Below are 25,687 nucleotides of genomic sequence, written 5' to 3'. Positions count from 1 at the left end.
AAAGTGGCTGTCTAGGGCAGGATAGCTGCCAGCCTGGCCACCAAAGGCCACATGCGAACCCAGGAGCAGGTTTGCATGAAAATCAAGGTGGTCCAGTGAGACCCCCGACCCTGAGCTTAGAACATAAAAACATAAGAACGGCCTTACTGGGTCAGACCAAAGGTTCATCCAGCCCAGTATCCTGTCGGCTGACAGTGGCCAGTGCCAGGTGCCCCAGAGGGAGTGAATTGAACAGGAAATGATCAAGCGATCTCTCTCCTGCCATCCATCTCCACCCTCTGACAAACAGAAGCCAGGGACACCATTCCTACCCCCTGGCTAATACCACTCCATGGACCCAACCTCCATGACTTTATCTAACTTCTCTTTAAACTCTGTTCTAGTTCTAGCCTTCACAGCCTCCTGCAGCAAGGAGTTCCACCGGTTGACTATGCGCTGTGTGAAGAAGAACTTTTTTATTAGTTTGAAGCCTGCTACCCATTCATTTCATTTGGTGTCCTCTAGTCCTTCTATTATGGGAACTAATGAAGAACTTTTCTTTATGCACCCTCTCCACACCACTCATGATTTTATAGACCTCTATCCTATCCCCCCTCAGTCTCCTCTTTTCTAAGCTGAGAAGTCCCAGTCTCTTTAGCCTCTCTTCATATGGGACCTGTTCCAAACCCCTGATCATTTTAGTTGCCCTTTTCTGAACCCTTTCCAAGGCCACAATATCTTTTCAGGGGTGAGGAGATCACATCTATACACAGTACTGACGATATGGCTACCATAGTTTGATACTTCCCCTCCTCCTTCTTCCCCTGGCTTCCCCCTTCCAGCTCCCTCCTCCCAGGTTTCCTCCTCCCCTCTCTCTTCCCCTCTCCCACCTCCTTTTCCCAGTCTCCCCAGAGGTTAATCTCCCCCCCCCCCCAGTTTTGTTCAATAAAGAGAGTTTCTATTTTTGAACACACGTGTCCTTTATTTTGTACATCAGGAAGGGGGGCTAGGGAGGGGTAAGTGGAAGGAGGTGAGGGAGGAATGGGGCACGAGCCCCCGATGGGGAGGACTGGGGTGGCTCTGCGGGCTCCTCGGGGTGGAAGCTCTCCTGCAGGGCCTCCTGGATCCTGACCCCCCCCCCCCCCCGGATGGCAGCCTGTGGCAAGTGCAGCCGGGCTAATGGCCGAGTGCTGTGATGTGCCGAGTGCGAGCACTCAGGGCACTCCAAGCCAGGACTGCTTTGCTGTCCCTCATCGAGGTAGACAAGCAAGCGGGGAACCCTGAGAACTGTCTGTCCGGGGTGGGGGTAGGGTCCCTTTAAGCACAGCCCTAGGCTAGTGTGGAGCTGCTGCCTCAGGCTAAGTCCTAATCTGATGCCCTGCCGGCACTGCTTCCGGCCATCCTTAACCTCTGTTCAGGGTCCACTCAGTGTGGACATGCTAGTTCGAATTAGCAAAACGCTAATTCGAATTAGTTTTTAGGTCTAGATGCATTAATTCCAATTATCTTATTTCGAATTAACTAATTTGAACTAAGTTCATTTGAATTAGTGCTGTAGTGTAGACATACCCTGAGAGAATTGTTTCAGAACTAAGAGACCTTTGTTATCCATTTCATGTTATTTACTTGTGCCTTGCAATAGAATAACATTCTTAATTCTCAACTGATGGTAAATTATCTAGAAAGCTGTAGGCCAAGAATAGGAATGGGTAACAGAAAATTTGAGACAAAAGAGGGGGTTATGTTGGTTTGAAGGAGCTCATAGTTTGAATATAGGAGGAATTACTCCCCTTTCGGTATGTTCAGGTGGGTGACAGTGATTCAGAATTTAGTGGAACCAAAATTCAATGTTTACGTAATCTTACACAGGGTTACCAAAATATAAAATTACCAGAATAAACAAACATAGGAATTAAGATTTGTCTCCAAATGTTTATAGTATTGAATGTTGTTTTACTATTCTGCCTTTCATTTTGTACTAGATTTGATTTTCTATAAAATATTGTCTTATCAAACTATAAATGACATCTAAAACTTAATTTAGAATGGTAAATAGTGATTAATTTTTCCCAGAGCACAGTAGAGTTATATTTTTTAACTCTGTTTTTAGCATTTAGGGATTCCACTGTCACATCTTAGGTCAACGGACAGTTGTACCTTTTGCTGTGGTGGTTTCTAGGTGTCTATTCCACTGGGCACTAAATGACTACTTTATTTCCCCCAAATGCAGGCAGTTGTATCAAGGAAACAAGCACTACAGCTCCCAGCACTGAACCCATTCTGTGGAGAGACTATTTGTTTTTTTCAATGCTATCAATTCAGTTTTCACAAGCATACAAATGGTTGATTGCTGTATCAAGTTTATACAAAGAACCAATTTCATAGGACTGTAGTATGGATAAAATAAATGCTGGTTTTTTTACTGCAATTAAAAAAAATACTGTCAAGCAGTGTTCCCTCTAAGATCTTCCATCCGTGAGCAGACTGAGTTTGGTCATGTGCACTTGTTCAGATTTGTGCCATGAAGATTCATATTTAAACATAGAATCACAGAACACTAGAACTGGAAGGGACCTCAAGAGGTCATCGAGTCCAGTTCCCTGCCCTCACGGCAGGACCCAGTACTGTGTAGACCATCCCTGATAGACATTTATCTAACCTACTCTTAAATATCTCCAGAGATGGAGATTCCTCAACCTCCCTAGGCAATTTATTCCAGTGTTTGACCACCCTGACAGGAAGTTTTTCCTAATGTCCAACCTAAACCTCCCTTGCTGCAGTTTAAGCCCATTACTTCTTGTTCTATCCCCAGGGGCCAAGGAGAATAATTTTTCTCCCTCCTCCTTATGACACCCTTTTAGATACCTGAAAACCACTATCAGCTCCCCTCTCAATCTTCTCTTTTCCAAACTAAACAAACCCAGTTCTTTCAGCCTTCCTTCATAGGTCATGTTCTCTAGACCTTTCATCATTCTTGTTGCTCTTCTCTGGATCTTCTCCAATTTCTCTATATCTTTCTTGAAATGCGGTGCCCGGGGTGGGGGGGGGGGGGGGAGGAGGGGGAAATGCATATAGTCAACAGGATTAACCGATAAACCCAGGCTTATTGGTTAATTGTGTATTTGTCTACATGTTGACATCCCTAGTTGAACATGCAGAAAAGTTTGTTTTCCTCTTCCAATCTATGAATTAATAACTGGGTGTGAGAGGGTATGATCTACTAGTTCTAAAATCTTGAAAGGCCAGGTGACCAGAAACAATCTGTTCAATTCATTAACCATTCATACTTTATGTGTTTATGCATCAAACACTTTTAAGGTAGTTTACAGTTTTAAAAATTAAAACAGTATATTTTGAATTGAATTTCCATCCAAATAGACCTTGGCACAAGTCACAAGTGAAAAATTAATATAATAATTAAATGTATCTTTATGTATTTTCTAACATAGTAAATGTAAAAGTAAGAATCTGAATGAAGATCAAGTGGAACTATATAATTTCTTAATTGTGTATAGCTGTAGTATAGTCTCCTGGTTAGCAAAGAGAAGCATCAAATGTAATGTAAAAGGCTATACTTAGTTGCAACTAACTGTGTTAATAGTTAACTGGAATCCATCTACTTTAGGAAAATAAAGTACAGTGCAAGACAATTTAAACATGGATAATTTACATGAGGGATTCCTGCTTGTTGCTTTAAATCAATTTATCATGCCTAAAACATGTGCAAGATCTATGTGCTTTTGCTTTGTAGGCAAAAATCTACATTTAATGAAAAGTTAAGGTACCTTGGTGGGAGGTGGGCCCCTTGCAGACCATTGAGTTGAACAAAACTTAAAACTTCTCAAAACCCAGGAAAAGCTCACTTGCGGCTGCCTGTGCAATCTTAACTTTGCCCTTTATTCAGGAATGCCTCAGTATGCTTCCTAACAGACACCCCAGTTGCTACAATGTGCAAGCTCTTAGCTTTCTTACAGCCTAGTCTCTCTCACCAGATTCCATATAACGTTGTTAAAAGACAGATAGGGTATGGGGGGAGGTGTTGCGCACACCACTTTCTCTTTGTGCACAGAGGTACAAAGGTTTGGTCTAGAAACATCATTGGCAGTGTTGTTCACTGGGGCAGTGGTGTCAGCACATTCCTCGGACTACTGACAAACACAAAGTGGCTGCCTAGAAATGGTTTTTCCTGGCATATGCATACTGCAGTCCTTCAAGCCTGGACATCTGTGCAAGCAAAGTGAACATGTTCTGAAATACTGTTCACAGTTTGGATCATCTGTGGCTGGGCCAGTCCCACTCCTGAGTCCCAGACCACTGATCTGCCCACTATCCCATGGTTTAGGGGCTGCGGTACAAGTCCCACTTGCCTTTTCTCAGCATTTGGCCTTCTGTCCCTTGGCAAAACAAAGGGGTGTTGGGGCCAATGCCCCTGGCCAGTCAAGGCTCAGTAAACAGCCCTCCTTAGCCACCCACTGAAGTTTCTGGCCACCTGGGGGAAGGAAGCCTCCAAACACTCCCTGTCAGAGCCCCTCACCTCCCGCTGTAGCCTTTGGTAGTGCTGCTGTTGTTCTGCTCAGCTCCTCTGAGCTTCCTTATCAGTTGTTCTTTCCTCTCATCTCCAAACTCCTTCTCCACTTGCCCTCCCCCTTGGGGAAGGTTTTTAAAGATGTCCCATGGCCACCTGAAGTCAGCTCACCTGGCCCTTAATTGAGTTATAGCTGCCCTGCCTCAGGTGCCCCTAATTAATGAGGGCTTCGGGCCCCATTTTGTGGGTTTTCTCCGGGTGCTGTACGCCCTCGCGGAGTGTTTGGTCAGGCTCAAGTGGACCCTGACCGAGCCGGTCAGCTTCGGGTGGGGAGTACGTCAGGGGTGTCCGCTGTCGGGTCAGCTGTACGCTCTGGCGATCGAGCCCTTCCTCTGTCTCCTCCGTAGGAGGTTGACGGGGTTGGTGCTTCGGGAGCCGGAGCTGCGGCTGGTCCTGTCGGCGTACGCCGATGACGTGCTCCTCGTGGTCCAGGACCCGGGCGACCTGGCGCCTTATGACCGGCTGAAGTTCCTTTAAATTGTGCTTGGTTCTGTTACAGCAACTGAAGGAGTCAGGTTAAAGCTTAAACAGTTACTATTTTATTGTTATAGGGTAAACTTAGCTGTTAAATGCTACTACTGTGTTACAGATAACACAGCCACTACAAAGGACAGGACAGAAATTACACTAATAAGTCACTTACAGGTACCATGAAACCCTTTTGGTTCTCTGAGCTCTTATTAAATGCATGCAAAATAGACACATAGCAGGTATATATTCTCACCCCTGCGTTCCAGACTTGGCGTGGCCAGCGTCTTTCTCTCAATCCCTCGGGAAGAAGTAGGGCGAGGTTGGGCATCCAACTACAGAAATCATCAATTAAACTTGGAAAAACAAAGCCTTATCAGCAAGATGGCGGGCAGGTGCGAGGGAGTACATCTCCTGTCCCAACCAGCCCAATTAACACATACCAATAGCCCATCCTGTAGGCCTCTTCTCACGGGCTATCTCTACACTGGCACCCTTTTCCGGAAAAGGGATGCTAATGAGACAAGTCAGAATTGCAAATGCCGCGGGGGATTTAAATATCCCCCATGGCATTTGCATGAACATGGCTGCCACTTTTTTCCAGCTTGGGGCTTTGCCAGAGAAAAGCGCCAGTCTAGACGGGATCTTTCGGAAAATAAAGCCTTTTCCTGAAGATCCCTTATTCCTCTTAAAATCGGGAATAAGGGATCTTCCGGAAAAGGCTTTATTTTCCGAAAGATCCCGTCTAGACTGGTGCTTTTCTCCGGCAAAGCCCCGAGCCGGAAAAAGCAGCAGCCATGTTCATGCAAATGCCGCGGGGGATATTTAAATCCCCCGCGGCATTTGCAATTCCGACTTGTCTCATTAGCATCCCTTTTCCGGAAAAGGGTGCCAGTGTAGACACAGCCACGGGGTGACAGAAAGTTCACTCTGGTCTACGTGCCAAAGAGAAAAGCTGAAATGGTTTCAGTTATACAAGATGGCTTTAGCTAAATATGAAATGGTTTCCACACCTTCCTTTAGGCTGCAAGGACCCTACCCTCCACCACGTTCTCTCCTTCTACCAGCAGGTACAAATCCAACTACTGCTGGTGGGGCATGGCAGTCCAGACCCTGACGGTCCAGACCCTCCTCCCACCGTGACCATCAGCAGTCCTGCTCAGGCTCTGCAGGGCCCAGACGAGCGAGTGGGTGCCGCTGCCACCGCCAAAAGCGGCAAGGGCGGGCCCGCGAAGGAGAGGGCGGCAGGGTCAGCGACGGGACTCGGACAGGGCCTACCTTGGGGGGAGGTTTCCCCTTCCCCTACTACCTAGCCCCTGTCCTCCCTCACCCTCCCACTGCTACCCTTGTCCCCTGGATCTTCCCCCATTCGGGTGTAGCCCTCCTCCTCCGAGGGCTGGGAGGTTGCCATGGGGAGGCGCCGCAAGTGAGCCCAGCGTTCCACCCCACCCACTGAAGGAGAGGATACCCTCCTCGTTCCTCTAGGGGTGGACGTTGGAGCCAGCTCTCCCTCTCAGCCCCTGGACGCTGCGCAGTGCTGTGGGGCTGCTGAGGTAACCGCAGCGGTTGCATGAGGGGTAAACACCTCCCTCCTGGAGTCCCTGCAAGAGGGGGCATCCATGGAGGATGCTCCCACTGTCCCCACCTCTGCTGTGAGGGTGACCGCTGACTCTGCCGCCGACAAGGGCAACCACATGGCGGCCAGCAGCGGACTCACCTTGCTCTCTCAAGAGGTGGAGGCTTTAGGGTTGACCCTGGCTGCCTCGGGGGGATTATTGTGCCCTGGAGGAACAACAGTTGGCCTTTCCTTCCCCTTCTGACCCGCCACTCTCCCTTCTCCCTGCCTCTGGGTTGTCCCAGGGTGTGACCAACTGCCCAGCTATCGGCAGCACTTCGGCCACTGAACCCCTAGGGGCTCCTAGCAGGCGGGAGTTCCCATTGTTCCCCATCACCCCTGGCGCTGGGGCCTCTGATGCTGCACTCCCGGTGGTGCTGGAGCCTGGCGCTGGGGAAATACTAACTTCTCCCACCACTGCCACCGATCCCCTGCCCTGCGAGGAGGCACTGCAGCCCGGTGCCTCTTCCGCTGAGGCTTCAGACCCTGCTCCTACTCCTAACCCCTGTCCCACTCCTGTTCCCTCCTCAGCCACTCTCCCAACCGAATTTCCCACTTCCCTGTGTCGATTGGTCGCGGGGCTCGTGGAGTGGTCTGGCCCAAAGACGTTCGAGGGTCCGAGGCCCCGACGCGCTGAGGAGCGAGATGCGTGACTTCTTGGAGGAAATTCGTGGCTCCAAGAACTAAGTGGTGCTTGCCCTTCAGCGCTGGGGGGATTTCCATCTCATCCTCCAGACCGTAAGGGCCATTTTGGGGGAGGGTAAAGTGACTGGGTGGCGGGAGGCTGCGGCCTACCAGTGGGCCCGCTGCTTCTGTGATGCACTGCTCATGTTTGGGTACGGTCACGGTTTGCTGTGGGGTCCAATGGGGAATGCCAGCACTCCTGCCAGCGAGGATCTTCCCTAGCCCTCTCGATGCCACCAATCATCTTTACCACTCTGAACACCCGGGGCTGCAGGCTGGGTCTCCGCAGGTGTCAGGTGCTCTCCTTCCTTCGAGAGCGGGGGTACTCTGTCATCTTCAGGGGCCGACGCGGTATGGGTCTCCTGCAGGAAGCTAGCTGGCGGCTGGAGTGGGGAGACAGGATGTTCTTCAGCCACCTGTTAGCCAATCAAGCCGGGGTGGCTACCCTGTTCTCCTTGAACCTGCAGCCCGAGGTGCTGGGGACTGCTGAGGTTGTGCAGGGCCGCCTGCTGCACTTCCAGGTCTGGGTGGAGGGATTTCCATTAAATCTCATTAACATCTACGCCCCGACGTTCGGCCCGGAGGGGCTCCGCTTCTACCAGCGGCCGTCTGTCTTCCTCGGCTCTCTGGATCCTTGCAAGTGCCTGGTCCTGGGCAGGGATTTCAACTGCACCCTCGAGGAATGGGACGGTATGGGGACAGAGCAGTGCCTGGGTGCCGCGGACGTCCTCGGGGAGATAATAGACCAACCCTTCCTGGTGGACATCCGGCATGACCTCTACCCGGACGAGGACGCGGTATTTACCTACATCCGGGTGGAGGGTCAACGGTCGTTTTACTCGAGGTTGCACCGCATTTATCTCTCTCGTCACATTCTCGGACCACCACTTGGTGGCCATGATGGCCTCTCTCTCCAGGCAGCACTCACCCTCTACTGCAGTGGTTCTCAAAATTTTTTTGGCCTGTGGACCACCTAGGTCAATGCAAACATTTCCACGGACCACCAGTTGCTAACACAAACTCACCGTTTATTACATAATTACACCTGAGGCATTTTGCTAGTGCTGCAGCTGGGGAGAACAGTTTAATTGAAACTATCAATTGGGGACCACACAAGTGACAAGCAAAAAAACTATTCCAACCCCCCCAACCCTCTGAGCCTGACCCCATCACACCCTAGTCCCCAATTCACCCATTACCTCCTCACCCTGGCTCCCACTCCCCCACCCCTCCTATGGGGTGGGGGGGGGGCGGTCCCTGTGCCACCTGGTGGAAGCAGGCGGAGAACCAGAGTGGCTCTTCGGGGCACCGGGGGTGGACTCCCCCACGCCATTGCTTCCTTCATGCCCAGCCCCCCCCCCCCACCACCACCTCATCATCCCTGGCCCTCAACACTCCAGATCCCCCCACGTGCATGCGGGGGCAGGACCTCAATCCTGGGTCTCTGTGTGGGATCCCTCTGCCGCCCGGTGGAAGCGGGTGGGGAGCTGGGGTGGTTCTTGGAGGTGGAGTCCCCCACCCCGTTGCTTCCTTCTCCCCCAGCTCCCCTGCATGGCGGTGGGGCCGGGGTCGGCGGAGCAGCAGCGGTGCGCATGCGGGGGTGGGGCCTCAATCCTGTGGGGGGGCAGGGGCTGTCCCGGCTCTGTGCCACCCGGTGGAGGTCGGTGGGGAGCTGGGGTGGCTCTTGGGGACACTGGGGATGGACACGAGTCAGGGCTTTCTTCACCTCCCCCTGTCCACCCGTGCACCGACACACCGGAGATGGTGCTCTAAGCCTTGCTGCACCAGCTCTGGAGAGGGGGCTGAAATCCTGCTGCTAACTGCGCGTTCCACTGAAAATTGCTGACCCCTGCTCTAGAAACTTTTTCAGAAATGGCTATTTTCCTCCAGGGATTATATGTCCGGAACCGGTGGTTGGCTAACTTTGCTGTGCACTTCCACAAAGCATAGGAAATTTCAAGAAAATCCATGCAAGCATTTACACCTCCCAGTCTAGCTTCCAGGGTAAACAGGACTAGGGGTATGTCTAGACTGCATACCTCTGTCGGCAGAGGGATGCAGATTAGGCAGGTCGACATTGCAAATGAAGCAGGGATTTAAATATCCCGCACCTAATTTGCATAAAAATGGCCACCGTGTTTTGCCGACTCAGCACTTTGTCCACAAAAAGCGGCAGTCTAGAGGGGGATCTGTTGAGAAAGAAAGCCTTTTTCAGCAGATCCTGTAAACCTCCTTGTCTTTAGTTCTGAGAAGGGCAGGGAACCTGTTTTGAGTCAGGGGACACTGACCCACAGAAAGGTCAGTTGGGAGCCACACAAGTGAGATGCAAAAAAAAAAAAACCTCCAAAAAAACCCCAAGCCTCACTAATGTGGCCCCAACTGTGCTGGTGGGAGCAGAGGACATGGTACTGGGGAAGGGTGCTGAGGCAGGGGGCAGGGTTCCAGTGGGGGCAGGGGATAGGGTGTGGCAGGGGACAGGGAGTACCCTGCACCCGCCTCCTCCCAGGACTCCTCCCCCCGCAGAGGAGGGAAGCCCCGGCGTGTGCCTCCTTTGGGGACTCACCCCACCCTCCACAAGTTCCCGGCATGCCATAGACCTGAGGGAGGGGAGCAGCCAGTGCACTTCCGGAACCCCCGGAAGTGGCGCGCAGCTGCAGGACTTCCGTCCACCCCGCAGGAAGCTGGCACTACCTCCATTGTCACTGGAGGTAGGTAGTGGGGCTTCTTGGGGGTGGGAGGAAGTGTGGGGGGTCCCGAACACCTCACGATCGACAGCTTGGTGACCACGGCTTTAGAGCCTATGGTATGGATGAAGTGTTCCTGTTCTCAGCATCCCACCCAAAGGAGCAGATACTGGCTTATGTAGGAGGGGGCCTTGGGACCCTTTAAAAAACCCAGGCTTCCTCAGAACCAACTTATATGGGGGGGGGGGGGAAGAGGGGGTCCAACCCCTGTAGGTGGGCATGGTTCCTCCTGATCCTGGAGTGTATAGGGGCAGCAGCAAGAAGGGCTCAGACACCCCCCGAGGGGCAAAGCTCCCCATATCTGAGCTGCATGGTTTTCTTGCTCTTATAGACTGCAGAACTGAGACTCGGAAAGTTTGTGTGTTACTTGACTTCATACAGTAAGTCATTGTAAACAGAGATTAGAATGTAAGAATAGCTGACTCCTAGTCCCTGGCTCTAAGTTTATGGTTTACCTAGCTTCAGGGCCTACTTTTTTTTTTCTCCCAAAGTCTACAAAGCAGCAGCACAAACTCTTCTTTTGGGAATAGAGGGCATCGCATCAGTCTACATTAATAGGGACTATAAGGGTCAATAAATGAGGTGAATTGAAAAAATTTGATCTTCTATAATATTCTCCATTAGGTATGTCAACAAGTAGTGAACTAGACAATTAACTGATAAGCCTAGGCTTATCAGTTAATCTAGTCAACTACTCAAATTCTCTTCTCCCACCCCCACTGCCTCTGTATCAGTGGCAGCAAGGGGGGTGGGGCGGGGAGCAGGAACCAGTGCTGAGGAAAGCTGGCTTAAAAGCCCCTGTCAGAGGTAGCAGCATGGGGGCGGGAGCAGGGGAAGCTGCCATGAAACGGCCTCTGCCTGTGGCAGGCCCAGGCTCTGCATCCTGCTGCTGGGAACCACCTCTGTCCAGGGGGAGCTGGGACCCCCCCCATGGACAGGGGCTGCTGCCGGACCAGCCTCTGTCTGCGGTGAGCCTCTGTCCATGGTCATCTAGTCTGGTACAGTGTGTGCCACAGAACTACTCCAAAATTATTCCTACAGCAGATCCCTTAGAAAAATATCCTGTCTTGATTTTAAAAAGGTCAGTGATGGAGAATCCACCATCATCCTGGGTAAATTAACTGCTGGAACAATTACCCCTCACTGTGAAATATTCACTTATTTCCAGTCTGAATTTGTCTAGCTTCAGCTTCCAGCCCTTGGATTGTATTAGACCTCTACTAGATTGAAGAGCCCATTATAGATACTATAGCCAGGTCTGCACTACAAACTTACATTGGTGTAACTGTGTCACTACAGGGTGTGAAGAATCCACACCCCGGACCTAGTTATACTGACACAACCCCCAGTGTAGACAGTGCCTCCTATTGACATGTGGCCTCATAGAATCCTAGGGCTGGAAGAGACCTCGGGGTCATTGAGTCCAGCCCCTGCCCAAAGCAGAACCAACCCCAACTCAATCGTCCCAGCCAGGGCTCAGTCAAGCCAAGACTTAAAAACCTCTAGGGATGGAGATTCCACCCCCTCCCTAGGTAACCCATCCCAGTGCTTCACCACCCTCCTAGGGAAATAGTTTTTCCTAATATCCAACCTGGACCTCTCCCACCACAACTTGAGCCCATTGCTCCTTGTTCTGCCATCTGTCACTACTGAGAACAGCCTCTCTCCAGCCTCTGTGGAACCTCCCTTCAGGAAGTTGAAGGCTGCTCTCAAATCCCCCCTCACTCTTCGCTTCTGCAGACTAAACAGACCCGACTCCCTCAGCCTCTCCTCGTAGGTCATATGCTCCAGCCCCCTTAATCATTTTGGTTGCCCTCCGCTGGACCCTCTCTAATGCGTCCACATCCTTTTTGTAGTGTGTGTGTGTGGGGGGGGGGGGGGGGGGGGGGACTGGATGCAATACTCCAGATGTGGCCTCACCAGAACGGAATAAAGGGGAATAATGACATCTCTGGATCTGCTGGCAATGCTCCTCCTAATGCAACCTAATATGCCATTAGCCTTCTTGGCTACAAGGGCACAATGTTGACTCATATCCAGCTTCTCATCCACTGTAACCCCCAGGTCCTTTTCTGCAGAACTGCTATCTAGCCATTCAGTCCCCAGCCTGTACCAATGCTTGGGATTCTTCCGTCCCAAGTGCAGGACTCTGCACTTGTCCTTGTTGAACCTCATCAGATTTCTTGTGGCCCAATCCTCCAATTTGTCTAAGTCACTCTGGACCCTATCTCTGCCCTCCAGCGTATCTACCTCTCCCCCCAGCTTAGTGTCATCCACAAACTTGCTGAGGGTGCAATCCATCCCCTCAGCCAGGTCATTAATAAAGATGTTGAGCAAAACCAGACCCAGTACCAACCACTTGGGGGCACTCCGCTTGACACCGACCACCAACCAGACATTGAGCCGTTTGATCACTACCCATTGAGCCCAACAATCTAGCCAGCTTTCTATCCATCTTAGGGTATGTCTACACTACAAAGTTAATTCGAACTAACGTCTGTTAGTTCGAATTAACTTTGATAGGCGCTACACTAGCGCTCCGCTAGTTCGAACTTATTTCGAACTAACGGAGCCGTTAGTTCGAACGAGGTAAACCTCATTGCACGACGACTAAGCCTAGTTCGAACTTACTAGTTGGAATTAAGGGCTGTGTAGCCCCTTAATTCGAACTAGTGTGAGGCTAGCCCTCCCCAGGTTTCCCTGGTGGCCACTCTGGCCAACACCGGGGAAACTCTATGCCCCCCTCCCGGCCCTGGAGCCCTTAAAGGGTCATGGGCTGGCTACGATGCCCGTGCCAGGTGCAAGCCTGCCAGCACCCAGCCAGCAGACCCTGCACCTGGCACGGCTCGAGCCAGCCACCCGATGCCCCCCAGCCCTCCCCCTCTTCCCGGGACCAGGCTGGCGGCTCCCGGGAGCTTGCCCGGGAACGCAAGAGGCGGGCACCCGCCTGGTCTAGTGCGGACATCATGGACCTCGTCTACAACCTCCGCACTAGGCACAGGAAAGTGGCCGTCTAGGGCAGGAGAGCTGCCAGCCTGGCCACCCAGGAGCAGGTGTGCATGAAAATCAAGGGGGTCCACTGAGACCCCCGACCCTGAGCCCTGAGCTTAGAATGGCCGTACTGAGTCAGACCAAAGGTCCATCTAGCCCAGTAGCCTGTCTGCCAACAGCGGCCAACCCTGGGGACCCTGGAGGGGATGGACCGAAGAGAGTGACCAAGCCGTTTGTCTCGTGCCATCCCTCTTCAGCCTTCCACAAACTTTGGGCACGGACACCACTCCTACCCCCTGGCTAATACCACTCCATGGACCCAACCTCCATCACTTTATCTCACTTCTCTTTAAACTCTGTTCTAGTTCTAGCCTTCACAGCCTCCTGCAGCAAGGAGTTCCACAGGTTGACTCTTTGCTTTGTGAAGAACAACTTTCTGTTACTAGTTTGAAGCCTGCTACCCATTCCTTTCCTTTGGTGTCCTCTAGTCCTTCTTTATGGGAACTAATGAAGAACTTTTCTTGATGCACCCTCTCCACCCCACTCATGCTTTTCTAGACCTCTATCCTATCCCCCCTCAGTCTCCTCTTTTCTAAACTGAAAAGTCCCAGTCTCTTTAGCCTCTCTTCATATGGGACCTCTTCCAAACCTCTGATCATGTTAGTTGCCCTCCCCTCTCCCACCCTCTCTCTTCCCCTCTCCCACCTCCTTTTCCCAGTTTCCCTGAGTTTTGTTCAATAAAGAGAGATTCTATTTTTGACCACACGTTTTCTTTATTTTGTACATCAGGAAGGGGGGCTAGGGAAGGGTAAGTGGAAGGAGGTGAGGAAAATGGGGTACGAGCCCCCGATGGGGAGGACTGGGCTGGCTCTGCGGGCTTCTGGGGGAAGCTCTCCTGCAGCCCCCCAATTGCCCCCTCTCCCCAGATGGCAGCCTGCGGCAAGTGCAGCCGGTCTGATGGCCGAGTGGTGTGATGTGCCCAGTGTGGGCACTCAGGGCACTCCAAGCCAGGACTGGTTTGCAAGCAGGGCACCCCTGAGAACTGTCTGTCCGGGGTGGGGGTCGGGTCCCTTTAAGCACAGCCCTCGGCTAGCCTGAGGCAGCATCTCCACGCTCTAAGTCCTCAGCTGATGCCCTGCCGGCACTGCTTCCGGCCATCCTTAACCTCAGTTCAGGGTCCACTTAATGTGGACATGCTAGTTTGAATTAGCAAAACGCTAATTCGAACTAGTTTTTTAGTCTGGATGCGTTAATTCGAATTAGCTTAGTTCGAATTAACTAATTTGAACTAAGTTAGTTCGAATTAGCGCTGTAATGTAGACATACCCTTACTGTCCATTTATCGAATCCATATTCCCTTAACTTGCTGGCAAGAATATTGTGGGAGATGGTATCAAAAGCCTTGCTAAAGTCAAGGTATATAACATCCGCTGACTTCCCCATGTCCACCGAGCCAGTTACGATAATCATAGAAAGTAATCAGATTGGTCAGGCACGACTTGCCCTTGTTGACTATTCCTGATCACTTTCCCCTCTTCCAAGTGCTTCAAAATGGATTCCTTGAGGATCCCCTCCGTGATTTTTTCTGGGGACTGAGGTAAGGCTCACTGGTCTGTAGTTCCCTGGATCGTCCTCCTTCCCCTTTTTAAAGATGGGCACTGCATTTGCCTTTTTCCAATCATCTGGGACCTCTCCCGATCTCCACGAGTTTTCAAACATAATGGCCAAAGGCTCTGCAATCACGAGCCAACTCCCTCAGTACCCTCGGATGCATTAGATTCATCCCCATGGATTTGTGTATGTTCAACATTTCTGAATATTTCTTAACCTGTTCTTTTTCCACTGAGGACTGCTGTAGCCAGACAGGAACCCCCCTTGTAACATCCATTTTTGCTTGCCTGGAGCATCCAGGGCACACAGAGCAGAAGGCCCAGGCTGTGTGACCGTGAATGGCTGTAAACAGAGATACGCCAATTGCTGACCAAGAGGCTGCCAAGGAGTGCCCTTGACTGAAACCCATATTGATACGAACACACATGCATCCGCGGGGGGAGGAATCTCTCGCCCAGTAAAAAAATGTCTAGTATTCACAATTTAGTTATCTCTCTTGCAAGTGTAAATTAACTTGAAACTTGCTTGTAAGAACTGGCGCCACAAAACGGACCAGTAGAATTTGGCCTCTTAGATAAGAAAGAGGATACGGGCCCCCAGGGGTATATAGATGGGTCCAGCAGCGCATTTTCCCTGAGTGTCAATCTACCATCTATCTGCTGGTCGGGTTAGATGTTTGATCTCCCGAGGTTCCAAGGGGACGCCCACCTCGTATTCGTCTTTCCTAGGAATTGAGAGACCGGCCCTGGCCTGACACGCTGGAGTCGAGAGGCACAGAAAGGGGTAAACATTGTACCTGGATGTGGTCCTTTGTTTAAGTATATATATACATAGACTTAGAGCTCTTTAAAGATTAAGCTGTCACTTGGTACCATTATTTCTATTTTCTATCTTTACCTTTTTCCTGTGATCATTTTTAAGACATGTATATATATATATATTTGCTAGCATTTAAAAAATAGAGCAATAGCCATTGTAACCATATGCTTTTATAAGTCTTTTAATAAACCTGTAACTGTTTAAGCTTTAACCTGACTCCTCCAGTTGCTGTAACAGAACCAAGCACAATTTAAAAGAACTCCAGCCGGTCATAAAGGGACAGACATAGGGAGAGCTTGGGCGTTTGGATCCGTGTCACTCCCAGGTGACAAGATCCGTTGGGGCACATTTCCAGCCTTTCCTAGGCTGCCTGCTGCGAAGGAACTTTGTGTTCTAGCAGCTAAAATCTAAGGTGTAATAAGCTCTTCCTATATAACGGGGCGTCTGTTGGCCTGCTGGCCACCCTCTGCGATGGGACCCCGGTTCTAGCAGTAAAGACACGGACATTAAACCTTTTCTCGGAAACACACAGACACACACTGCCCTGACCGTCGGCTGACAACTGCCCACCTCCTTCCCATACTGCGTTGTCTAGTGTATTTGTCTGGGAGCTGACCTTGTCCGTGAATACAGAGGCAAAGAAAGCATTGAGTACTTCAGCTTTTCCCACATCATCTGTCACTAGGGCTGTGTCTAGACTACATGCCTCTGTCGGCAGAGGCATGTAGATTAGGGTTGTAGGCAAAGGGAAATGAAGCCGCGATTTAAATGATCGCGGCTTCATTTACATTTACATGGCTGCCGCGCTGAGCCGACAAACAGCTGATCAGCTGTTTGTCGGCTCGCGCGCTAGTCTCGACGCTCCCCTGCCGACATCAAAGCCCTTTGTCGGCAGCCCCGTTATTCCTCGTGGAATGAGATTTACCGGGGCTGCCGACAAAGGGCTTTGATGTCGACAGGGGGAACGTCCAGACTAGCGCGCGAGCCGACAAACAGCTAATCAGCTGTTTGTCGGCTCAGCGCGGCAGCCATGTAAATGTAAATGAAGCCGCCATCATTTAAATCGCGGCTTCATTTGCCTTTGCCAAAAAAACAAATCTACATGGCTCCATCGACGGAGCCATGTAGTCTAGACGTACCCTAGGTTACCTCTCTCATCCAGTAAGGGCCCCACACCCTCTCTGATCACCCTCTTATTGCTAACATGCCTGTAGAAACCTTTCTTGTTACCCTTCACATCCCTTGCTAGCTGCAATTCCAATTGCGCTTTCGCCTTCCTGATAACTCCCCTGCATTCTCGAGCAATGTATTTATACTCCTCCTCGTCATCTGTCCAAGTTTCCACTTCTTGCAAGCTTCCTTTTTGTGTGTAAGCTCACCAAGGATTTCCCCGGTAAGCGAAGCTGGTCTCCTACCATATTTGCTTTTCTTGCTGCACATCGGGATGGTTTCTTCCTGTGCCTTCAATAAGGCTTCTTTAAAACACTGCCAGCTGTCCTGGACTCCTTTCCCCTTCATGTTAGCATCCCAGGGGATCCTGCTCATCAGTTCCCCGAGGGAGCCTCTCGTGGAGGTGGTTTAACTATGGTGACAAGATTAACTCTTCCATCAAGGTAGTGGCATATTTGCTAGAGCACAATGGCAGCATAGCTGCGCCGCTGCAGTGCTATATGTGTAGACAAGCCCTTCAACTTATAATCGAGTCACCCCGTAACATTCTCTTTGTTAAGTTAAATAGATTGATTGAAGCATCTCAATTGCTATAAGGCAGGTTTTCTTACCCTTTCATGATTTTCATGGCTTTTCTTTTACCCCTCTCCAATTTATCGACCTCTTTCTTGAATTGTCAGTACCAGAACCAGCCATGGTATTTCAGCAGTGGTCACACCAGTGCCAAATAGAGAGGTTAAAATAAGGTCTTACTCCTATGCAAGATTCCTGTGTTGAAGAATCCCAGGATTACATTAGCTCCTTTGGCCACAGCATCACACCGAGAGTTCATGTTCAGCTAATTATCCACTGTGACCTCCCCAAATCTCTTTGAATCACTGCTTCCCAGATAGTGATAGAAATGTAGCCGTGTTAGTCTGGTGTAGCTGAAACAAAATACAGGACTATGTAGCACTTTAAAGACTAACAAGATGGTTTATTAGATGATGAGCTTTCGTGGGCCAGACCCACTTCCTCAGATCAAATAGTGGAAGAAAATAGTCACAACCATAGATATCAAAGGATACAATTAAAAAAATGAACACACATGAAAAGGACAAATCACATTGCAGAACAGAAGGGGGATGTGGGGGGGGGGGAGGTGAATGCCAGTGAGTTAATGATATTAGAGGTGGGGAGGGGGAAATGTCTGTGAGTTAATAGTATTAGAGGTGATAATGGGGGAAGCTATCTTTGTAATGGGTAAGATAGCTGGGGTCTTTGTTAATTCCCCCGCAGAGAGTGTCGAATTTTAGCATGAATGCCAGTTCAGAGGATTCCCTTTCAAGTGCAGATTTGAATGTCTGAATGACCTGCTAACCTGCATCCTACTTCAGAAGACATTCAAATCTGCACTTGAAAGGGAATCCTCTGAACTGGCATTCATGCTAAAATTCGACACTCTCTGCGGGGGAATTAACAAAGACTCCAGCTATCTTACCCATTACAAAGATAGCTTCCCCCATTATCACCTCTAATACTATTAACTCACAGACATCTCCCCTTCCCCACCTCTAATATCATTAACTCACTGGCATTCACCTTCCTTCCCCCCCCCCCCCCCCCCCCCACATCCCCCTTCTGTTCTGTAATGTGATTTGTCCTTTTCATGTGTTCATTTTTTTAAAATTGTATCCTTTGGTATATATGGTTGTGACTATTTTCTTCCACTATTTGATCTGAGGAAGTGGGTCTGGCCCACGAAAGCTCATCATCTAATAAACCATCTTGTTAGTCTTTAAAGTGCTACATAGTCCTGTATTTTGTTTCTGCTTCCCAGATAGAATTCCCCATATGCCACACTCCTGCAAAATAAAACTTTAGCATTCCCTTTCTTTCCTATAGCTTCCTGGTGCCATAAAGACCAAGGAGGCCATGCCCCAAATAATGCTACCCCAGCTCCAGAGAACAAAGAGACCACAGGCAAGAAGGGTTGTTTTTGATTTGGGGGGGGATGGGATGTTTGGGGCCTGTGGCCTTGGATAAGTCACTTAGGTGTCTGTTAGCCACAAATTCCAGGCTTTAGTACTGAACGTGGCCTGATTTTTTTTCTTTCTCCAGAGATGAACACCCACAATTTACATTGAAGTCAACATCTTTGGGTCAAATATGTCCTCAATCACAGCCGTGCAATCTTGGTGACTTCAGAGAGGCTGTTCACCCATCTGTCAAGCGGGTATAATATTTACAGCTACACTCAAGATAGGTGAGTCATTGATCGTAGAGCAATTTGAAATCCTCTGATTTGGAAAGTTCTAGGGAGTGCAAACTACTAGGGCTTGTCTCCACTACACCGGGGATGGATGCTGCAGTGTTCAATCCACCAACTGTTGATTTATCGTGTTTGCTTAGACATGATAAATCGATCTCCAAGTGCTCTGCCATTGACGCTGGTACTCCACCAGGATGAAGAGAGTAGCCAGCATTGATGGGAGGGTAGCCCCTGCCAACTTTACTGCACACAAGATACTGCAGTAAGTACATCAACTTCAGTTACACTATTTGTGTAGCTGAAGCCATGTAGATTAGATTGGCGGCAGAGGTTAGTGTAGGCAAGGCCTTAGTTTAATCTCTTCTTCCACTGGGTAATGGGGCATTAGATGAAGCATCAGAGAATACCAACCATGTGATGGTGTCTAACTGCAAAATAATACTAGAAATGGAAATATTAACTTGTCAACATGCAACCTTGAGCATGAGTAGTAAAATTTATTCTTGTCTAGTGAATATAAAATACACCAGAACATAGATGCAAGGTCTTCTCTACTGCTTATCCCAATGACCTCACAGCACATGAGTTTTGCTCTTAGTCCCTGTGATATCGTTAGACACTTGATTTATGTAGACTTGAATGCTTGCACTAGGCTTTAGAAATGTGGTGATAAAACACGTTAGCTAACATGTCCTGACTAGCTTAGTCTTAAGAAGCTGCATGGTTTGGTCACTAATCAGCATCACTGGGATGGAAATTTATGCTGCCTTTCAGGATTTTTGCTGTTTCTGCATCTTTTCTCATCTTCCCTGTCTGTGCCACTGCTCTGTTCTTCCATACCATAACCCCCATTCCATCTGCTCCAATGTAAGCATTAACAATTTAATTGCTGATCACTGAATTGTTGTCATTGGGCTTCAGCATTAATACCCTAATGAAATTAATGGGGGTGGGCAGTCCACATCCTTCAGGCTACCTGCAGACCTGGAAGGATGCTGCTGTATGGCTTCACACACTCATTTGGATTGTTACCTTTGTAACCATGAAGGCTAGAAGTGCTTTTTCCCCCTGAAATGAAAAACTTCAGATTTTGCAGTATCTGAATGCCAAAAGCCAGATAAGTCCATCAACTGAGCTTGATCTGGCCTGCAGACCTCCGTGTTTGACACCTCTGGTCTAGAGGTTAGGGTAGTGGGCTCAAAATTTGAGAAATCTGGGCTCTGTCCAGTTTCCTCCTTTATTGCTTTGTGACCTTGGGCAAGTCATCTAACCTCGCATCTGTAAAGTGGTCAATAGCACTGCCAAGCGCTGTGAGTTTCTTGAATGAAGTGGCTATATAAATACAATGAACTAGTCAAGTATCAAAACTTGTCACTTTATCTAGAGCCACAGATACATTTTTTCTAACCATTTTTCCCTGAGGTGGGAAGCTGAGCAGGAGGAAAAAACAGCTCTTCTCTCAATAGTGAAAAATACTTGGTCTTTTAGCCTTGTGGTTCAGCAGAAGCATGTGGAGTTTCACCCTATTGACACCATGTGCTGTGCAGCTAGTTCATTGGGTGTTCCCTGGTATCAGATGTTATAGCATCCCTGTGTTGGCTGTATTTTGGCTTCCATTTGCACCTATACTACAACTGGCTGAAGCAAGCAGGTATTATAACACACCTACAAATTGAGGGCGAGGGAGATAGTTTTGGAATGCCTTGAGAGATGACCAGCAAATGGGGGTAAGTGACATGGCTAGAATTGCACTTGGAACCTTGTCTGGTCTTTGGTAGGCAAAAGAACCAGTCTGAAAGATTGAGGACTTGAGAATGAATGAAATGGATGAAATGGCGGCATTGCTCAAGAAAGACACAGGGACTCTCTCCTTGATCTAAGTCAGCTGCTAGGCGCCGGCCGAGGCGGAACGCCGTCCCCCCCCCCGTACCCGCGCAGTCCCTCTTCTCTCAGTCCTGTGGCACCTTAAAGACATAGGGTATGTCTACACTAGCCCCCTAGTTTGAACTAGGGTAGCTAATGTAGGCATTCGAAGTTGCAAATGAAGCCCGGGATTTAAATATCCCAGGCTTCATTTGCATCTTGCTGGGCGCCGCCATTTTTAAATCCCCGTTAGTGCAGACTCCGTGCCCTACACACGTGTACCTACACACGACACGGAGTAGGTAGTTCGGATTAGGCTCTCTAATTCGAACTACCGGTACACCACGTTCCACGAGGAGTAACGGTAGTTCGAATTAGAGAGCCGAATTTGAACTACCTACTCCGTGCCACGTGTGCCTACATTAGCCACCCTAGTTCAAACTAGGGTGGCAGTGTAGACATACCCTCACAGATTTATTTGGGCATCAGCTTTCATGGGTAAAATCCACTGCATCGGATGCATTGGAGTCATCTGACAAAGTGGTTTTTACCCACGAAAGTTTATGCCCAAATAAATCTGCTAGTCTTTAAGGTGCCACAGGACTCCTCATTGTTTCTGCAGGTACAGACTGACACAGCTATCCCTCTGAGGATTGCTCAAGACCATAAGAGTTTGAACAATTCAAGTGGGGAAAAGGGGGTTTTAATCAGACTCAAACTCTTTCCATTCACACTTATTTAACTTATTTTGTTTAAAGACTCAACACACTTGGCACCTTCAATTAACTCTCAAAATACTTCCTTAGGGTATGTCTACACTACCCCGCTAGTTCGAACTAGCAGGGTAATGTAGGCATACCGCACTTGCAAATGAAGCCCGGGATTTGAATTTCCCGGGCTTCATTTGCATAAGCCAGGTGCCGCCATTTTTAAATCCCGGCTGGTTCAAACCCCGTGTCTCATGAAATGAGGAGTAACGGTAGTTCGAGCTAGGAAGCCTAGTCCGAACTACCTAGTTCGTGCCGCGTGTAGCCGCGCTGCACGGGGTTCGAACCAGCGGGGTTTTAAAAATGGCGGCGCCCCGCTTATGCAGATGAAGCCCGGGAAATTCAAATCCCGGGCTTCATTTGCAAGTGCGGTATGCCTACATTACCCCGCTAGTTCGAACTAGGAGGGTAGTGTAGACATACCCTCAGAGTGTTCTCTCCCCCCCCCCCCCGTGGACTAGTATCCCATTCTTGATATTGAGGGCAGGGGAGGTGATACAACAAGCAGAAAAAACTCACATCTTTGAGAGAGTGACAAATACCAAGATATATTCTACGCCTTTCTTTAGCCATCACAAAAAAGGAAAAAAGTGTGCACAATTTTTTAGAAGTTTTCTTTCAGCAGAAATAATTTTTCAGCTGCTAAATGCTATTTGCTCCTGAAAATCCAAAAGACTGGAAGAGATCTGAAGACGTCATCTAGTCCAGTCCCCTACACTCATGGCAGGGCTAAGTATTATCTAGACATCCCCCAATAAGGGGAGTTTAAACTCCTGTAACAAAGCAAGATGGGTTGAAATCCTACTTTTTTTTTTAATGTAGCTGCTTTCTAAGTGCTGGGCAAGATTGTGCTTTCAGATTTTGTTGTGTATTGGGCTGTAGATATAGATCTTCTTGTTATAGTAACTGAGTTAGGTCACAAGGGGTCAGCCCAGCATGTTTGGGCTGGTTCTAGCTACTTCTGTGTTACAGAATAAATGGGCACTTGCAACTGCTCAAGCTCTCTGTTTCCACAGTGATTTCTTTCTAAACTGTGCAACTCCAAACAATAGAATAGTTTTGTCCCTGTAAATCTTGAATAACTTAACTAGAGTGGTAGGCAGAGTCATCCCTACTGATATTCAAAGCACACAGCTGCGTGGGGCACTATGAAATTTGGGGCACCAAATTGTTCCATATTTCATGGTGCCCTTTGCAGCTGGGTGCTGCGTATGGACTCTGGCAGTCAGCCCCCCCTCCCCCGCTCATGGGCTCTGAGCCAGAGCTCTGACAGCCTCCGGCTGCCCACCTTCTCTCCCTCCTGTGCCCAGCCCCTGCTCACCAGGTGGTGGTGAGCAGCGTGAGCACAGACTGGAGAACTCAGGCAGAGCACGGGGTAGCCGCACAGCTGGTGACTGGGGGGATGTGGTGGTTTCACCTTCAAAAGTACTGCTTTTCTCCAGCTGGCAGCACAGGTGCCCCCTGCTCCTCCAGCCTGCACTCAGGCTGCCCACTGCCTCCCATGCATCCCAACTGCTGTGCTGAGGCTGCAGGTGAGCCTCCTTTCCTGCCCTGCTCCAGAGTTGCCAACTTTGCCAAACTGGACATTACTGCAGCAAATGGCATCTGGTCCCAGAGAGTTGTTAACCCTAGCTCCTGCCCCACCCAGCAGGGGGAGGGGATGCAGGCACTGGGCTGCGTTGGTAGGGATGGCCTTGGTGGTAGGTAAGTGCAACCAGAATCTGGTCCACTAATTTTGCTGCTTAATCTTCTGTTGGGGGCCCACTCATTCTATAATACACACCCCTTTCTTTTAGACTGAAATTTTTGGCCTATTGTTCAAGGGTCACTTAAAGTTATACCCCATCTGTCATTCAGCCCTAGCTTCCTTTAGAGGTGGCAGTACCAATTAAATGAGATTTCCACAATTTCAGATATTGTCACCAAAAATCCACTGAATTTCCCTCCCTTCCCCCTACGTCTGTCTAATTTCCAGGACATGAGCCTCAACTGAATTTCTGTGTTTGACTTTGCAAAATGGTCTGGGTACCAGGAAAAATCAGATCACACAATGAGGGCTTCAGAACCTAACCACCAAACTGAAACTACAACTCCTTATCCATGTATTGTCTTGTATAAAATCTAATGACATGCATTTCCCTCCACCCCACCCCATCATGAAAGTGGTATCGCAATTGAAATGAGTCAGGTCAGATCTTTCTGGATATATCTACACTGCAGGCTTCTCACGCAAGAAGCTTTTTGCGGAAATGATCTTCCACAAAATCTTCTTGTGCAAGAGCGCGTCCACACTGCAAAAGCGCATCGGAAAAGCGATGCACTTTTGTGCAAGAGAGTGTTCAGACTGCATGGACGCTCTCTCACATAAAAGGCCACCCGGAACCACTTCAGGCAGGGCTTAAGGTCACCAGTTGCTTCCAAGGGCTGGTGCCAGAGCCTTGCAGAAACATGCGCTTAAAGGGACCTGCCACCTCCTTCCTACCTCTTTGAGGGACAGCAAAGCTCTAGCAGTACCTGCTGTGGTTGCCCTGTGCTTTCTTGGACGCCACTGCTTTTCCATTGGTGCCATGGAGCCGAGGCTGCCCCTGGGCATGTCCTGGCCCCATACGGCCATGCTGCAGTGTGTGCAGCAGTTGATGTATGCTGCCATGCTGCTACTCCAGGAGCCCGAGCCTGACCACAACCTGGAGTCCCTCTCTCTGGGTGCGGCTGCTACACTCTGGCAACCGCAACCCACTGTAGAGAGGCAGTTCTGGAGGCTGGACACCGGTTCTGACTGGTGGGACCAGCCGGTCATAGAGCGGTGGGATGACCAGCAGTGGCTCCACAACTTCCGCATGCGGAAGGCCACCTTTTTGGAGCTATGTGCCTGGCTCAGCCCTGCCCTCCGGAGACGTGACACCCACCTGCGGCCCGCCATCCCCCTGGAGAAGCGGGTTGCCATCACCCTCTGGAAGCTCACCACCCCCGACAGCTACCGATTGGTGGGCAACCAGTTCGGCGTGGGGAAGTCCACCATCGGGGCCCTCCTCATGCAGGTATGGAGCTCTCAGGCTGCAGTCCCTGCATTGGGTGGGGGGGGGAGGGAGTGGGGCTGGGGACTGTACGGGGTGGAGTGGGGGGGGGAAAGCCTCATCCCCGGGGGCTTGTGCTGTCCTGCCCTCATACAGCCCTGCTGCTGGGGGGGGACAGCCTTATAAGGGGTGGCTCTTGGGGTGTTGGGGGAGAGAGGGGGGCAGGCACCTCCCAGGGGCTCACGCACCCCCCCTCTCTCATTCTCTGTGTGATTTCTGTGTTTCTTTGTGTCCTTCTACAGGTGGTGAGGGCCATCAACTCCATCCTGCTGCGGAGGGTCATCCGGCTGGGAGACCTGGACACGAACATGGCCGGATTTGCTGCCCTGGGGTTTCCCAACTGCAGGGAAGCCATAGATGGGGGGGATATCCTGATTCGAGCCCCAGAACATCGAGTGTCCTACTTCATAAATCGCAAGGGCTACTTTTCGATGGTGCTGCAGGCCCTGGTTGACCACCGTGGACACTTCATGAACATTTTTGTGGGGTGGTTGGACAGGGCACACAACACGTGCATCTTTAGAAACTCCAGCCTGTACCGCAAGCTGGAGGCGGGCACCTTTTTCCCTTGACGGGACTTTGTGGTTGGGGATGTGCAGATGGCACTGTGGGGGATGTGGCCTACCCCCTCATGCCGTGGCTCATGAAGCTGTACACCAGATACCTGGACCCTAGCAGGGAATGCCCATCTGACCGTGGCCAGGATCCAGGTCGAGTGCGCCTTCGGCTGCCTCAAGGTGCGCTTCCGGTGCCTGCTGACCTGCCTCGACATGGGGGAGCACAACATCCCCAAGGTGGTCACGGCATAGAATCATAGAGCTGGAAGAGACCTCATACGGTCAAGTCCAGCCCCCTGCTCTAGGCAGGACCAATCCCAACTAAATCAACCTGGCCAGGGCTTTGTCAAGCCGAGACTTAAACACCTCTAGGGATGGAGACTCCACTACTTCCCTAGGGAACCCAGCCCAGTGCTTCACCACATTCCTAGGGAAATAGTTTTACCTAATATCCAACCTAGACCTCTCCCACCACAACTTGAGACCATTGTAGCAGACACCAACATTGT

At 49.9% G+C, this 25,687-nt stretch overlaps 1 protein-coding gene across 12 annotated transcripts in view; it reads left to right on the top strand.

The window, feature by feature from the left end:
- The window catches only part of LOC102460042 (hypermethylated in cancer 2 protein), a 182,390-nt gene that overhangs the window by 70,505 nt on the left and 86,198 nt on the right, over nucleotides 1–25,687 (top strand). For 9 of the 12 annotated variants that reach the window (XM_075897828.1, XM_075897825.1, XM_075897821.1 and 6 more), the window contains one exon: nucleotides 18,767–18,911. The exons of the other annotated variants lie outside the window; for them this stretch is intronic. The gene's annotated coding sequence lies outside the window, so the exon portion shown is untranslated. The remainder of the gene's footprint in view (nucleotides 1–18,766; nucleotides 18,912–25,687) is intronic. 12 annotated transcript variants of the gene reach the window in all.

Source organism: Pelodiscus sinensis, chromosome 15, assembly GCF_049634645.1.
Source record: "Pelodiscus sinensis isolate JC-2024 chromosome 15, ASM4963464v1, whole genome shotgun sequence".
Lineage (NCBI taxonomy): Eukaryota > Metazoa > Chordata > Testudines > Trionychidae > Pelodiscus > Pelodiscus sinensis.
Note: the sequence above shows the minus strand (reverse complement) of the source record. Positions and strands in the feature narration are given on the sequence as shown.